Raw genomic sequence first — 14,967 nt, forward strand, 5'->3', positions numbered from 1 at the left:
TCTCTCTGTCCCCCGCCTCTCCATCTATCAAAAATAAATAAACATTAAGAATTTTTTTTAAGTTTCTTGGATAAATTTACTCAAAATAATAATCAGTTTAGTCTCTTAAAATTAGTAATTGTGTACATTTTTTTCATTTCTAATATTACTTATTTACATCTTCTCTTTTCTTGATGGCCTTTTAGAGATGTGTCAATCTTGTTAAAGAACCCATGTTTTGTAATGTTGATTTTATCTATTTTCTATTTTATTATTATCTACTCTGAATCTGTAGTATATTCTTTCATTTACTTTTATCCCTTTTTCCATCTTTTAAAGTTATAGGATTAATTCATTAATTCTTACCATCTTTTCTAATATACATTTTAAGACTAATCTTTAGGTTTCTACTTACTACTATGATTACATCCTACATGTTTTGATATGTTGTTTTTTCGTTATTGTTCCTTTTTAAATGTTTGCTAATTTTCTGTTTTTTTTCTTCTTTATATTGTGAGTTGTTTAGAGGTATGTTTTAATTTCCAAATGCTTGTTTTAAAAGTCATTATTTAAAAAAATTCTAACTTATTCATATCATGGCCCAGTATTTAACATATATGTATGTGTGTGTGTGTGTGCATGTATACATATATATATACATATATATGTGTGTGTGTATCTATCTATCTATCTATCTATATATATAAAAGTTTCACATGTTTTAAAAATAATGTTTCTCCTGCAGTTGTGTTGTGTCTGTGTCCAGTAGACCTGGCTTGTTATTTAGATTGTTTAGATTTTGGTCTGCTTCACCTATCTGTTACAGGGAATGTTTTAAGAGTTACCTATCTTGATGGGATATTTGCCAATTTTTTCATGTAACTATCAGTTTTTGCCCATTATATACTTTGAGACTAAACTAATTAAGTACATAAAGTGTAGAATTACTATGTTTTCCTGATGAATTACATCTTTTATGTAATGACAATGATTATTTCTAGTGAGGATTTTTGCCATAACTGGATTTTTCTCCCTCAGTGTGAAATATTTCTGTATTTTATCTGTAGTGTGTAGACCATTTACATTTATTGTAAATACAGATTTGTTTGGATTTACTTCTGTATTTTTCTTTCCTTTTTTTTTTTTAACTTTTAAAATATTTATTTTTCCATATGTCCTCAGTATCTTAGGGATTAATTCAGTATATTTTCCTGTATCAGTTTTCCCCTGTCCTTGTTTGGATGACATACACTCCATCTGTCTTCGTTCAGTGGTTACCCAATTGAAACTTAAACATATAAGTTATCAAAGTATGAAGTTAATCACTGTCTTCTCTGCTTCTGTCAAGGATCCTCTCCTGTGACTCCTAGTCTATATTTGTTATAATGAGAGACACTCTGATTAGGGAGCTTGGATCAAGTGTCTCCTGGATCATAACTATTGTATAGGGGAGAGGAAGAATTTTAACAGAGATATGGTCACTGGGTTTCTCTCTCTTACCTCCTTTACACCTCCTTCCCCTTTCCTGTACCATATATTACTGACTTTTATCAGCCAATTTTGGGAGATATCTACCACAGAATTGCAGCAAACCCAAATGTATGTAATTTCATATACTTTCAGTAAGACTTCTCACAAATTCAGAGTGGGAGAAGTCTCTTCCCCTCTCCCTTCTCCTTATTCTTCCTTCCTTTCTTCCTTTCCCTTCTCCTCTTCCCTACCTACCCCTTCTGTTTTGTATATGTGAATATTTGAAACCTATCCAGATCAAGTCCCACACCTCGACTGGTCCTCTCTCCATGGCTATGCCGTTTGAAAAGCCTTGGGTCATTTATGTCTCTTTTCTTGTACTTTTCCATTAGAAAATTGGAATTGGTTGAGAATTCCTAGGAAACTGAATGGGTCACCAGTGTTCCACAGTTAGAATGAACTATGCATGCTCTAACAGTTAATGGAGGTTCAGGACCACGGACAGATGTATATGAGCCACCTGTCTGTCTCATCTTTCACCCAAGCATTTTAGCAGGCCAAGACATTCTTTGGAAGTCACCACTGCTCATCATTCTTTTCATTTCAAGGTGAATTCTTCTCCATTTTCATCAATCATCTTATAGGCAGGTCTTACCTTTTTGAAGTTTTCATCTCATCTGCTTATAAAATACTTATCTTACCATCATCTTTGAGTTAATAAATAATTTAGTGTCCATGAAGAAACTGAGCACTAGACAGGTTAAGAAATTTATCTACCATTAACACAGCTATTCAGTTATAGTAAGGTTTGCAACTCAGATTTTTCTGAATGTGAAGACAGAGCTCTAAGTTACTTGATATACTTGATTTAAAGCTTGTTGAATGTGTGTTTTAAATTGATTTATATTTATTTAAAAAATTACCCATTTGCCCCATTTTCTATTGTAATTCTCTCTCCTTTTTCTTACTGCATTGCAGGAGTTCTTTGAGTTTTAGGGATGGAAACCCTTTAACAATCAGTTGACAGATATATTCCCTATTTGTCATTTATTTTTCTTTTAAACTGATTGAGAGTATTTGTAGAGTTGTATGATTAAGGAAGACATTATGTTATTGAATTTATGGGACTCTAAGTCTCAACCTTATAGTATATTTGCTGCTGAAGTGAGCATAGTTTCAGCCTCATAGAACTGATCAAATCAGGTATACTAATATATTCACTAATCTCACTAACTTATAAGAGGCACAGTGGCTGAAATCAAATGCGAGTTTAGCAATTTACAATAAAAAGTAGATCTGTCAAACACTGGAGTCATTTGTGTCAGCCCCACCTGTGCTCCCCCCTCCCCCCCCCCCCCGGAGAAAAATTTTATCAGAAGTTTGCTTAAAGAATGGGAATGGAATAAGGATTGTTATTCTGGTGGATTTAAGTTCTGATAGTCTGTGATAGGAGTGACACGTCAAGCGACTAATATTTTGGTCATTTTTCAGCACCCTGTCTACTGTGTGTGTGAGACCACTACCCAGGTTTCTCACTGATATCCTCTCTTGATCAGCGTCTTCCTCCTGGAAACGTTCTTTCTTTAGTTATGGGATTATTTTAGCATCAGAACTTGCTCTTAATTAGGAGCAGATATTAAAAAATTTTACATGTTGTGTATGAATACATGTTTATTTAAACTATTCAAATAATAGAAGTATAATTAAAATGTATTGAGTCTTTGTATATGCCGATATCATGCTAGATATTTGATTTTCTTATTGAATTATAAAACCTGTTGAGGGACTCAGATACTTGTACACAGTGTTCCTAGCAGTATTATTTACAAAAATTAAAAAGAGGAAACAACCAAAATGTTCATTAACTGATGAATGGGGGAAAAGAATATTTTATATGTCTATATTTATAAATTACATATATTACAAGTAATATATATGTATATATGTTACAATGTACATCATGTATTAATGGAATATGATTCAGCTATAAAAAGGAATGAAGGGCGCCTGGGTGGCGCAGTCGGTTAAGCGTCCGACTTCAGCCAGGTCACGATCTCGCGGTCCGTGAGTTCGAGCCCCGCGTCAGGCTCTGGGCTGATGGCTCAGAGCCTGGAGCCTGCTTCCGATTCTGTGTCTCCCTCTCTCTCTGCCCCGCCCCATTCATGCTCTGTCTCTCTCTGTCCCCCAAAAAATAAATAAAAGTTGAAAAAAAAATTTTTTTAAAAAGGAATGAAGTCCCAATACATGTAGGGTGGATGATCTTTGAAAACATTATGTTACGTGAAATAAGCCAGAAGTAAGCCACATATTGTATTGTATTGCACTTGTATGAGGCAACTAAAACAGGCAGATTCATAGAGAAAGAAAGTAGGTTATGGGTTTCCAGGGGCTGGGGAAAAAGAGGAATGGGGAGTTACTGCTTAATAGTTGCAGAGTTTCTGTTTGGGGTGATGAACAAGTTTTAGAAGTAGATAGCAGTAATGGTTGCACCACACTGTGTGTAATTACTGTCACCAGTGTGTGCTCAGAAGTGGTTAAAATGGCATATTTTGTTACATATGTTTACCACAAAATAGAAGTGAAAAAACAAACAACCCAGTCACTTAGGTTCTTATATCTCCATTTTGCCGATAAGGTTTAGAAATGCTAAGTCATAATAAATTTCATATATTGAAAAAAACAAAAAAAACAAAAAAACCTAAATTTCATATTGAAAACAAAACAAAACAAAACAAAAAAAAAAACAAAAAAACCCCCCAAAAAACAAAAAAAAAGAAATGCTAAGTCATTAGTATGAGACCATATAGCTAATCAGTAACCAACCCTGGCCTGGATCAAGCCCAGGTCTGTCTGACCTCAGATTCCATATTTTTAATCAAATGGTTCTCTGCTTTTGGTAATAAAAGTGAAAAGCCCTTTTTTCCTGTTTCCTATTTCCATTCTCTTGATTAAAAATTTTTTTTAATGTTTATTTTTGAGAGAGAGAGAGAGAGAGGGAAGGAGAGAAAATGAACACAGATGAGCGGGGGAGGGGCAGAGAGAGGGAGACACAGAATCCGAAGCAGCTCCAGGCTCTGAACTATCAGCACAGAGCCCGATGCAGGGCTCGAACTCACCAACCGCTAGATCATGACCTGAGCTGAAGTCAGGTCTCTTAACCAGCTGAGCTACCATTCTCTTTAATAGGAGTTCTCTCTATTAATTGTTTGACCTGTACCCTTTTAGGCCTTTTTCCTATGAGTCCTCTTAAAAATCTGTGTACATTTACAGATGTGTACAACATTTCCTTTTTTGTTTAATTAACATACTTGCGATAATTTTCTACATATTGTTCTGTAACTGCTTTTTTCACTGAATAGTATGCCCTAGAGATGTTTCCCTGTTAATTCACATAGGTCTACTTCATTCTCTTTACTGACTGCGTGGTCTTTATTACATAATTTATGGAATAATTTGATACCATTTTCCTGCTTCTTAGATAGTTTCTGGATTTTTGTTCTAACATACCAAAACAGTGTTACAGTACTTGTTCGTGTCTCTTTGTGTGTTACTCAGGAGTAGATACCCAGAAGTGGGGCAAATGGAATGCACATTTAAAATACTATAAGTTATTGCAGTATTTCCTTCTACAGAAGTGAATACCAGTTTAAACTCCCAGTAATGGTGTATGAACATCCCTGTTTTCCAAGAACAGGTTATTATCAGTCTTTTTTTTCCTCCTATCCCATGGTCAGTGATCGATACTTGTTACTTGAATATATAAACCTCTAATTTACCTTAGGGATATTTTCCATATGGCGTTCTTTTTTTTTTTTTTAATTACCCATTCATATACCCTGCTCATTTTTCTAATACTAGTCTTTTTCTTATTGGTGTGTAAAAACTACATATTCTTGTTAAATATTTGTTGCAAATATGTTTTTTCGGTTTTTTAAAATTAACTTTGTTCAAGGGGCGCCTGGGTGGCGCAGTCGGTTAAGCGTCCGACTTCAGCCAGGTCACGATCTTGCGGTCCGTGAGTTCGAGCCCCGCGTCAGGCTCTGGGCTGATGGCTCGGAGCCTGGAGCCTGTTTCCGATTCTGTGTCTCACTCTCTCTCTGCCCCTCCCCCGTTCATGCTCTGTCTCTCTCTGTCCCAAAAATAAATAAACATTGAAAAAAAAAAATTAAAAAAAAAATTAACTTTGTTCATGTTAACTTTAACCTTACATAAGGCTTCGGTTTTTATGTAAGCAAATTTAGCACTTTTTTCTTTTACAGCTTCTGGCCATATGGCTCTGTTTTGCCGAGAAAGTCTTAGACATGTCAAGATTATAGGAATATGCTCCAGTACTTCTTCCTATCAGTACTACAGTTTTTACAAACACTTACTTCTTTATTTTTTTTTTATTTTTTTTTTATTTTTGGGACAGAGAGAGAGCATGAACGGGGGAGGGGCAGAGAGAGAGGGAGACACAGAATCGGAAACAGGCTCCAGGCTCCGAGCCATCAGCCCAGAGCCTGACGCGGGGCTCGAACTCACGGACCGCAAGATCGTGACCTGGCTGAAGTCGGACGCTTACCCGACTGCGCCACCCAGGCGCCCCAACGCTTATTTCTTTAATTATAGTATTATTTTTTGAGTTGTATGCAGCATGGGTTGATTTTTTTTCCCCCAAGAGTCTGTCTCCCCCACTGACTTGAAATTCCTCTTTGATTTTACACTAAATTTTCAGATAATTGTGGACCTGTTTCTGAGCTTATTTTTGTTTTGTATGTCCAGGGTTCAGCAATCTATGACACACTGGACAAATCTGGCTCAAATTTCTGGACAAATTTCTTGGAACATAGACCTGCCCATTTGTTTATATATTGTTATTGTTTGCTTTCATGGTGCAAGGGCAGAGTTTTGACAGAGCCTAACATATTTTTGTAGCCTCTACAGAAAGTTTGCCAACCTCTATGTTAATCTGTCTCTTTACCACACTCTTTATATAATGTTATTATATACTTACTACAACTTTATATAATGTTTTGACATCTGATTGGAATAAACCCACACCTATCTACTGTCTGTGATTTAGAAAATTTTCTTGGTTATTTTGCATTTGCCTTGCAGGTAAACTTTAGAAACAGCTGTTAACCTCAGTCATATATCATATTGGGATTTATTTTAATGCATACTTTAAAAAATAAAACTTTTCAAAGAGATTAGGTACATTTTGCCCATTATTTTGCAGTTTTAAAATATTTGATTCAATACTCAGTACTAGCCATAGTCCCTGGCCACATGGGGGATGCTTAATAAATGCTTTTTGTATGAATGGTCCAGAATTCTTTGTACTGTATCTTTTGCTTTAGACTGCCTTATTAGCTAGGTGTAGATAATCATTAACAGATATCTGTCACCCCTTAGCTGACAGCATCTGTGTGAATTGCACACATGATGGATGATAGAAACCAGGCTGTGTGTTTCTAAAGTGATTAAGGGCCAGGAAACATTCCTAAAACATTAAAATATCATTATAGTATTCCTTTTTTCTCCACAAGCCTTATAGATATTTGATCTAAGTTAATTTAATGTATCTATTTTTGAGAGAGTGCGTGAGTGGGGGAGGGCAGAGGGAGAGAGAAAGAATCTTCAGCTCAACCTGGAGCCTGATGTGGGATCTTGACCTGAGCCGAAATAAGAGTCAGATGCTCAACCGACTCAGCCCCCCAGGCGCCTATATTTGATCTAGGTTTTAAGAGACCACCGGATTCCCAAATTAATTTCGTTTTGTAGAATTATATATTCCGTGTTATCTCTACGAGTAACTGATCGGAACTGAGTTGGAGATGAGTTGGGATATCATTCATGAATTTAATTATGTCATTCAACACTAAATGTGAATTCTTGGCTGAAGGAGCTATATAGACAAAATCTATTGTTCTAAAAATGAATAAATTAAGTATTAGAGCAAACTCTCTGATACATTATCTTAACTAACTTTTCTTTCCTAAATTTGCAATGGCCATTTTAAGTTTTACTTCTCTTTTTTGAAAAAAATGTTTTAATGTTTATTTATTTTTGAGAGAGAAAGAGAGACCCAGCTTGAGTAGGGGAAGGGCAGAGAGAGAGGGAGACACAGAATCCGAAGCAGGCTCCAGGCTCTGAATTGTCAGCATAGAGCCCAACATATGAGGCTCAAACCCACGAACTGTGGGATCATGACCTGAGCCGGAGTCAGATGCTTAACTGCCTGAGCCATGCAGGTGCCCCTAAGTTTTACTTCTATTATTCCTTCCTTGACAACTCCCAAGTCAACATTTTCCTGCTCTTTCTGATCTACTAAAAATGTGCTAGATATTCTGGTTTGAATCCCAATTCCTTCATTTATTTGGCTATTTGAGGACCAGCAAAATTATCAAAAATTAGTTGAAAAATATTTTAAGGGGCGCCTGGGTGGCGCAGTCGGTTAAGCGTCCGACTTCAGCCAGGTCACGATCTCGCGGTCCGTGAGTTCGAGCCCCGTGTCGGGCTCTGGGCTGATGGCTCAGAGCCTGGAGCCTGTTTCCGATTCTGTGTCTCCCTCTCTCTCTGCCCCTCCCCCGTTCATGCTCTGTCTCTCTCTGTCCTAAAAATAAAAAACGTTGAAAAAAAAAATTAAAAAAAAAAAAGAAAAATATTTAAAAAAAAGACTAAGTAAAATAAATTCTCTTGCTTCTGTTTTCTTGTTTCTAAAATGAACTAATGATGGTACCTAACCTCATAAGTTGTTGTGAGACAAGTTGGTATGTGCAAAGCCCTTAAACAGAATTTGTTACTTAGTAAGCTTTAGTAAGGAGTTCTCACTTATTCTTTTGTGCTGATTAAAAAGTTATTATTTTGTGGTTTCCAAATACTATTTCCCAAATTTTAGCCTGGTGTCTAAGATCCCTTAAGACTGGGGATAGAGTAAGGATTATGCCTATGTTTTTTGTTTTGTTTTGTTTGTTGTTGTTGTTGTTGTTTTAATTTAAATTCTCCATAGAGGAGAAAAGGAGGAATATAAAATGCTGAGCTTGTTAAATGGAATGAATCTGAACATGATGAATACTATTCAGATGACCTAATTTAGGAGAAGCGAGAAAAGTGCTCCAGACATGTATAGTTTCAGTTAATAAATGAAGAGATAAAATTGTTGACGAGGGCTGAACTTGACAAAATTTCTCCAGAGTATCAGCTGTCACAGGATAGAATTATATTTTGAATTTGTGTTTAATCTGTAACATTTAAGGTGTGCTTATTATTACCTGTAATTACACAGTGGCTTATAACTCAAGGACATTTGCTGTTAAGCGAGAAGTCACAAGGCAGGTGGTCCAGAGATGGTTCTCTGGCTCAGCAGTGTCCAGGAGGAGCTGGTCTTTCCCCACATGGTTGCAAGACAGCTCCTGGAAAAGCGCATCACCACTGTAACACGCTTCGTAGAAAGAAAGGGAGTGTTTGGGAAAGGGCTTTCTGTTTATCCTTTTTACTCAGAAGCTCTTAGGCCCTTCACCTTGGTCGCCAGCAGGTTTCACACAGAGGCCCGACCAGAAAAGGGGAAGAGGGGAAAGGGGTGGTGACGGTTGGCATATATCAAGTATAATTTCCGCATCTGGGGCAAACATAAGACCACCACCCCAAAATCTGGAGTCTTTTAGCGAGGAGGAAGGGAAGAATAGTTGTCTGGAAGGTGACTAGGCTGTTGACCACGATGCCATGATATTAATTTATTTTACAGTGGTTTATAGAGGAACGGGTTTTAAAGTAGTGAACAGATCTGTTCCCTTGAATTCATGAGACTTTTTTTCCTCATCTTTTTCCTTTTAAGATATGCTGTTGTTGGGATGTCACTTAGGCATTTTCTTATCCTCCAAATGCTTGTCATAAGTCTTAGAACTTAAAGGACCTCCTTTGGATCGTCAGAGTTTTAAAATCTATGTTTTGAGATCCTTGGAAGAAAGTAATTTAGCTTAAAAATGTTTTATTCTTACAGGTCTGCGTTAGTAGTTCTAGTTCAGGGAAAAGGAGAATCTGGGGTCCGGTGACGTAATACACTTCAGATCAAAGATCAAGTAGATAGTAAGTGGCACTAAAGATTCTTTTAATAATATCAGCTAATACTTTTGAATCCTTACATATTCCTGGTACGTATTACAGATCTTCCTCACCTTATGATGGTGTTACTTCCCATTAAACCCGTCATTATTTGGAAATATCTAACGTCTAACCTACTGAACATCCTAGCTTAGCCTAGCCCACCTGAAACTTGCTCAGAACACTTACCCTCGCCTACAGGTGGGCCAAATCATCTAACACTAAGCCTATAAAAGTGCTGAATATCTCATGTAACTTAGCGAACACCGTGCTGAAAGTGATAAATGGAATGGTCGTCAGTGTCCTGGCTGTTCACCGTCGCGATCGTGGGGCTGACTAGGAGCCGTGCCTCCTGCCCAGCATCGTCTGCATCTCACTGGCCCGGGAAAGGATCCAAATTCAAAATTCCAAGTATGGTTTCTACTGAACGCATATTGCTTTCACACCATTGTAAAGTTGAAAATTGTTGAGGTAGGCCATCTTAAGTTGGACATCCTCCGTGCTTAGCACCGGTTCCTTAGCACCGAGGATTATGAGGTATCAGTGCCTGTACAGGTGCTTCAACTCCCCTTTCACAGTCTCACAGGTAGTCAGGGTCCATCAGACTAACTCCTCAGGGCTTTGATGCCAAGGCCTACGCTTTTAACCATTAACAATTAAGCATTCTCTTGTATAAATGAAATTCTTCCTTTAACCTTTCTGTGTAAGAAAGTGATTTAGTGAGAATCACTAAAAATCTATAGAATAAAGTAGCTGCTTTGCTACTCTCAGTCACTCGTTGTTATTAAAGTCACATTTATTTATTGTAGGGATGGGAAAGTGTTAGTGTTTAGGTGAGATGTTTTTAAGTCTGTGCAGCATAACTGTCATTTGAACACCATTTCCCAAGTTCCTTATTGTTCTTCTGCTGTGTCGTGGGAAATAGAATTCACTGATGCTGGGAACGTGTTAGGTGACATTCTCAGGATATCCTGTGGCTTAAAAGGCTATTTTTTTTTTTTTAACTAAGTAATACTTTCTGTGATGAGATATAATTTGGCTTAAATTTATACTTGATAGTAAGTTTTGAAATGTGTGTGCACACTCAGTACCCTTTAGGACATGTTTCTTAGTCTAAGTTTATGACGTATCTAGTAGTCTTTTGTAGGACATTTAAAATTTGAGGTATGTGTGTTTTCCCTTGGGAGGAGTTCTTAGTCGGCTACCTTATGCCTGAGGAGGTCCTCCCAACCCACCATTCCCTCCCCCGTTTTGGAGTTACTGGTTTAGATGATTGGTTTTTCTTTTTACATAAAGTGTGAGGGGTGCACGGGTGGCTCATTCGGTTGAGCATCCAACTCTTGATCTCAGCTCAGGTCTTGATCTCAGGGTCAGGGATTCAGGCCCATGTTGGACCCCACCCTGGCGTGGAGTGTAATAAAGAAACACTAAAATTAGATACAGAGAGTGAGTTGGTGACTTAAATTATCTGATGTGCTCACGTTATCAATTACCATTAAATTTCAGTGACTGTACTTTTTTTTTCTTTTTTTTTAATGGTTATTTTTGAGAGAGAGAGAGAGAGAGAGAGAGAGCAAGCAGGGGAGGGGCAGAGAGAGAGGGAGACATCAGAATCTGAAGCAGGCTCCAGGCTCCGAGCTGTCAGCACAGAGCCCGATGCGGGGCTCAAACCCATGAGATTGTAACCTGACCCGAAGTCGGATGCTTAACCTACTGAGCCACCCCTCAGTGACCATACTTTAAATTTCTCGAGGTTTTCTTTGGTTCATTTTCACACTTTGTTTTCATTATTTGTATGAAATTTATATTATTTCACTATTTATATATCTCTCTTTAATCGTTGTTACCCACTTTATGGTGTTTTCAGATTGTACTCTTGAGTTCTTGGGTACTAAGCTGTTTGTTTTGATTGCCAGCTTTCCATTGTGGTAGATACTTCCTCATCAGGTTTAAAGTTGTAGATTGTGGGCTTGCTTTTGATTGGGGTAGATTTTTTTTTTTTAATTTTTTAACATTTATTTATTTTTGAGACAGAGAGAGACAGAGCATGAACGGGGGAGGGGCAGAGAGAGAGGGAGACACAGAATCGGAAACAGGCTCCAGGCTCTGAGCCATCAGCCCAGAGCCCGACGCGGGGCTCGAACTCACGGACCGCGAGATCGTGACCTGAGCTGAAGTCGGACGCCCAACCGACTGAGCCACCCAGGCGCCCCTGGGGTAGATTTTTAAAGGTTGAGCTCTCTTCCCCTGAGTGCTTCTCCTCTGTAGGGTAGGGACTAGATTTAATATTAATTTCTTGGCTTCAGACTCCTAACTCATACCTGCTCTCCCTTTGCACCCCCAGCCCCTCCCTGAGTTGCCTTACCTGGTCCAAGAGTCAGCATTTTTGTTATTTTCTTACATGGAGAAAGGCCCTGGGCTCCTTCATCAGGGGTTTCGACCCTGGTCCTCTGCCTCTCCGAGGTCACCAGCAATAACTCATGTTTCCTGGTCTGTCCATTCGGGCCTGTGTCCAGGACTAGTAATCCCTTGAGCTTTCACAGCATTTATTCCTGCATTTAAAATTTGATTGGCATTCTCTCTGTAATTCTGGCTCTTGGGGATTTCCCCTTCTCTCTCTCTCTCTCTCTCTCTCTCTCTCTCTCTCTCTCTCTTTTTCTCTTAAAATTTCTAATTGTTGTCTATTTTACTCAACATTTCAGTGTTCTGTGTGTTTGTTCTGTGGTTGTATGTGTGTGAATCTGTGTTACTTTTGCTTACTGTGTTGCCAAAACCGTATGGACTGTGTTGTAACTTCTTTCAATGATAACTCAATTATTAAAAATTAAAAAAAAAACCCACGCTGTCAAAGATACTATTTTAAGCGCTTAAAAGTGAGTAGGAAGCAGTTTTATACCTGCTCTCAATATTTGTGGTTGCCAGAGATGAGACATCTCAGACACGTGCCACATGTAACTTTTTTCTTTGTAGGTTACAAGTGATTAGCGTAGAGTCCCATTCTATTTCATAATATTTAACTGTGTATTAATTTTGAAGTACTCAGCATATTTTATTTGAGAATCTGCACACAGAGCTTGCTACAACCGGTGAAAGCTTTCACGTGGCCTCATATTTGTCTTCGTTCCCCCCCCCCCACCTTCTGCATGGACGGTGATCTCCTCCTGCCCCCGCGGCAGAGGTGGTCCCTGCCTCTGCGACTCCACTGCACGTGGAAGGGCAGGCCGTGGACAGGATAAGGGAGAGAAAGATGGAGAAGCTGGAGAGGAAAGGGAGGAATCAGGCAGCACAGGTGACCGGAAGGTTGAAACCTTTTGCTCCAGTGCTCCCCGTTCTCTCCCGGGCCTCTCTCTGCCCCAGGCTCTGCCTTTATTCCCCAGCGGCTCACCTGTACCTCCCTCCTCCACACCCCTTTTCTGTTGGAACCTCTCACTTTGTCCCTTTCTCATCTCCCAGTAGTTGTCACCAGTAGGCTCATAGCCCCTGCTCCTGTCCCCAGGCCTGGACAGCAGTGCCGAGGAGGAGGGAGGCTGGCGTGAAGGAGCCTCCGTGTTCAAATCTTGGGCAACATTCAGCAGCAGAGACGGTGCATCTCACGAGGTGTACGGGGCATTTCCTACTGGCAGCTTGAATTCTTTCTCTTTTAGAACAATTTATTCATTTGTCCATTTAGTCAACAGTGTGTGAGTGAATGAGCCACGTAGTATGCTGGGGGCTCAGATGGAAAAACGCTTTCGTCTTTCCTGTTTCAAAGGGATCTTTAGTTTTTTTTTTTTTAATTTAGAATTATATTTGATTCTTGTAATTTCAGCATCTGTTTATTTCAAAACTTTCAGAGAGAAAGAGGCAGCATGGTATATTAGAAAGGCTTTGGAGCCTGACACATCAGAGTTTGAATCCTGTTTGTGCCACCGACTAGCAGGATGATCTTAGCAATTTGTCTGAGCTTTCTGAACCTGTCCCTCCACCCCCGGAAAATGGGAATAATAGTTATTCTGAATGATAATGAAAGTGAGCGAGAATGTAGAGACAAGTGCGTATAGCATAGTATTTGGCCTCGACAGGTCCCGGTGAAATGTACCTGCCAAATCGTTTATCATCACACAGAGTTTGCCCTTAGCACTAAATCGTTTTCTTGTCCAGAAGCACTTTAAAAAATGGGGTACATTCAGACGACAGTGAAGGGATTTTTTTTCAACATCGTATTCTTGAAATTGGGGCAGGTTTTCAGAATGATGCGTAAAACGATTACTTCCACGTTGGTGTGTCCTTCTCGGGCCAGCTGTGACACAGCGGTGCTGTGACTTACAGGCCTCGGAATCAGTGGGGGTTGATAACATGTACCGTAGGGAGGTTTGTGATAAATTAGATATTAGACTGGATGCTAACTCGGACTGTGAGCGGAAACACAGGTTCTGTACCATCACATTCAGGGATGTTCAAGGAACTCAAGTCCAAAATGCAGCTAGTGTGCAGGAAGCCGCCGGAAACTGAATACGGGACAGATGTCACAGCTGTCCTCGTCTTCGCTGCTCCTCGTGCATGACTGTGCTTTTTTTTTTTTCTCTTTCTGCCTTTTTCCGGTGATTTTCTCCTTTGCTTTCGGCCACATGGTGGGCTGCTTGGCGCAGTTCCTGCTGCGTGTATGTGCTGCCGCTTCCAACCATCTGCAGAGGTGAGCGCTTTCTGAGCCGCGGTTTTCAGCTGTTTGCTCTTCGGCTGTGGTCAGTACTCCATTCCGGCGCACGTCGCTGAGGCTCCACCGTCTACACTTGACCTTCCCCTGAGGAGCAGGGGAGGGTTTTTCAGAGCAGGGCAGGGAGGCGGCATGGCACATGTCTCCAAGAGAATGTGCCAGAAGTGACAACTCCGAACTGTATGGCGTTAAACAGTCAAGCCGTTGCTGTCGTCGGATGGCATAGTCGCTGGGGAGACGTCGCTGAACTTCATGCACTCAGTGTAGATGTGTCTGTTGTCTAGAAGCACAACAGTTGAATTCTGTGGCCCTGGTTTTTGTCAGAGGCAGTAATATAGTTGTATTAAATCTTTCTCAGTTATCGTAATGAATATAAAGGGTTTTTTTTTTTGTAATTTGTCATATATACGAAATGATTTTAAACACACTGAGTGTCTCAAATGGCCTTGTGGTGGATAGAATTCATGACTTTTTAAAAAATTGTTATTTATTTTTGAGAGAGAGAGCATGAGCAGGGGAGGGGCAGAGAGAGAGAGGGGGACACAGAATCCGAAGCAGGTTCCAGCCTCTGAGGTGTCAGCACAGAGCCCCACGCGGGGCTTGAACTCGTGAACCGTGAGATCATAACCCGAACTGAAGTCAGATGCTCAACCGACTGAGCCCCCCAGGCTACCCCTTCATGATTTTTTTCATACTTACTTTTGTTAAATATAGCTAATGAAATTTTGGCACTAAGTTGCACG

This window comes from Herpailurus yagouaroundi, unplaced genomic scaffold (genome assembly GCF_014898765.1).
Source record: "Herpailurus yagouaroundi ecotype Mexico unplaced genomic scaffold, PumYag 205, whole genome shotgun sequence".
NCBI classification, from domain to species: domain Eukaryota; kingdom Metazoa; phylum Chordata; class Mammalia; order Carnivora; family Felidae; genus Herpailurus; species Herpailurus yagouaroundi.